General features: G+C 78.3%; 1 non-coding gene across 1 annotated transcript; it reads left to right on the top strand.

Moving 5' to 3' along the window:
• Positions 1-1,064: 1,064 nt before the first annotated feature.
• Positions 1,065-1,217, top strand: LOC140692252 (5.8S ribosomal RNA). The gene has a single exon (XR_012067823.1). It is a non-coding gene; the product is annotated as a 5.8S ribosomal RNA (ribosomal RNA).
• The last annotated feature ends 1,283 nt before the right edge of the window (positions 1,218-2,500 follow it).

Raw genomic sequence — 2,500 nt, 5'->3', positions numbered from 1 at the left:
TCGGTCGTCGGCCCTCTGCTCCTCCGATCCCGCCGCCCCGCCTTGCCACGTGCCTCTCGCCTTTCCCCCCCCACCCGAGCGAGCTTCGGGCCTCTTTTCCCCGTCCGGCCGCCTCTCGCCCCCCGCCTCCCGCCCCACGCGCCCAAGGCGCCCCGCCCGCTTGCGCCCCGCGTCCCGTCGTGGGCCCCCCTCGTCCCCCGTGGCGAGAAGGGGACCCCGGGAACTGCGGGTGCGGGTTGGGGGTCCTGCCGGGCCTTGGGGGGTTGGGGGTGGAGGTGGGAAGGAGGGCGTGCGGTCTGTCTGGACGCGGGGGGAGGGCCCTCTCTGCCCGGCCTCGTGGGGAGTGGGGTTAGGTTGCCGTCGGCACGCGTTGGCGTTGGCGGTGGGACTCGGTGGTGGCGGGGGGCGGTGGCCGGCCGGTGCACGGTGTGGCCCCGTGTCGAGGGCCCGCGGCGGCGAGGACCGCCGGCCGTGGCCGGAGTGTGGCGGTCGGCGTCGGGGCGGTGGCCGACGTTTGGGGCTCCGGGTGGGGGGGGTCCGTGCCGTCCACGCCTCCCTCGCCCGCCTCGCCCTCTCCAGGTACCTAGCGCGTCCCGGCGCGGAGGTTTAAAGACCCTTAGGGGGGAGTCGCCCGTCCGCCTTGGGGTCGGGGCGGTCGGGCCCGTGGGGACTCGGGAGGTCCGTCCCTCGTCGTCCCCCAGACTCCGCCTCCCCTGGGCCGGGGCGCCGCACCACGTCGCTCGCCGCCGCCGCCGCCGCCGCCGCGGCCGTCGGGTGGGGCCTCGCCCGCCCGGCGGCCCGTCGGGACGGTCGGTGGCCGCGTGGTTGGTGCGCCCCCGCGTCCCTGCGGGAGGCGGGAACCCCCGGGCGCCTGTGGGGTGTCCGAGCCGGCACGCGCCGTGCCGGTGCCGGCTGCGCCCCGTTGTGAAACCTTCCCGACCCTCCGGTCTGATTTCTCTCTGACTCGGCCGGCCCGAGGCGACCCCCCACCTCACCCTCCCGGGGTGTGGTGGGCGGGAGACGTGCCGTGCCACAGAACCAAAGGCAGAAAAAAATTCTCGTACGACTCTTAGCGGTGGATCACTCGGCTCGTGCGTCGATGAAGAACGCAGCTAGCTGCGAGAATTAATGTGAATTGCAGGACACATTGATCATCGACACTTCGAACGCACTTGCGGCCCCGGGTTCCTCCCGGGGCTACGCCTGTCTGAGCGTCGCTTGACGATCAATCGCGCCCCCCCGCGGGTGTGTGCCCGTGGGGGGTCGCGCGGCTGGGGGTTTCCTCGCAGGGCCGCGGTGCCCTCCGTCCCCCTAAGTGCAGACACGGTGCCTCTGCCCTCGCGCCGTCTGTCCCTCCTGCGGCCGACCCCGCCCCCGCGCCCGGGAGGGTGCGGGCGGCGGCGGGCGGCCGGCAGGCGGCGGCAGGCGGCGTCGAGGCCCGGGAGGTGCCGCCCGCGAAAGGGAAGGGAGGAAAAAGATGGGGGGGGAGCTCGCGCGTGGCCGTGGCCATGGCCGTGGCCGTGGCCGCCGCGGTCCCACCGGGAGCCCCCCTCGCGCCGCAAGCGGTCTCTGGGGCGCGTCCCCGGGTGTGTCGCGGTGGTGCCGGGGTGTGGGTGGGGGCGGTTTGGGCCTCCGGGCCGCGCCGCCCCCCACCCCCCTGCCGCGCGCCCCCGCGGCCCCCGCCTCGCCCCGTCGGGACGGGCGGCTCTCGCCGTGGCCGAGGCGCGCGCGCGGCCGCGCCCCGGGGATGCGTGCCCCGGCGGCGACCCGCGGGACGCCGCGGCGTCGCTCGCCGCTGCGCGCTTTCCCCCGGGCTGCGGCCGCGGCCGCGCTTCGTGCCCCTGGGCCCTCGGGGTGGCGTTCGTCGGGGGGGGGGCGCCGCCGGGCGTCCGTCGCCCGTCGGGGACGTCTCGTGGCCGTGCGGAGGACGGGTGGGAGCGGAGCGGAGCGGAGCGGGGCGGCTCGCGCCGGGGCGGTTGGCGTCGCGTGGTGGGGGAAGGGGCCCCGACGGTCGCCGCGGGGCGGCCGCCGGGTTCCTCCCGACCCGCCCGCCTCCCGACCGACGGCCGCCGCCGCCGCCGCCGCCGCCCCCTCTCCCCTCCTCCCCGGCACGACGATGCCTCCGGCCTGGGCCCGGCGTCGCGCGCGCCTTCCCCTCTCGCCGCCGCCCGCCCGTCCCGTGCCACGTCGCCGGCTCGTGCTCCCGTCCCGTCCCGTCCGCCTCCCTTCTTCCTTCCGGCCGGCCGCCCGCCCGCCCGCCCGCCCGAACCCTGTGTTTGGGCGTCCGTGGGCGGGTGGGGTCGGTTGAGGGGGAGGGAGGGGGACCGGGCGGTCGACCGCGGTTCGGCGCCTCGCGCGTAGCCCTCTTCCCTCCGCCCTCTCCCGCTTCGCGGGCACCGTCCTCCGCGGGCGGGCGGGCGGGCGGGCGGGCGGTCGGCCGGCCTGGCGTCCGTCCGTCCTGTCGGGCGGGCCGGCCGGCCGGCCGTCGTCCGCCCTCCGC

The sequence above is a fragment of the Vicugna pacos genome, unplaced genomic scaffold, assembly GCF_048564905.1.
Source record: "Vicugna pacos unplaced genomic scaffold, VicPac4 SAC-SAT, whole genome shotgun sequence".
Classification (NCBI taxonomy): domain Eukaryota; kingdom Metazoa; phylum Chordata; class Mammalia; order Artiodactyla; family Camelidae; genus Vicugna; species Vicugna pacos.
Note: the sequence above shows the minus strand (reverse complement) of the source record. Positions and strands in the feature narration are given on the sequence as shown.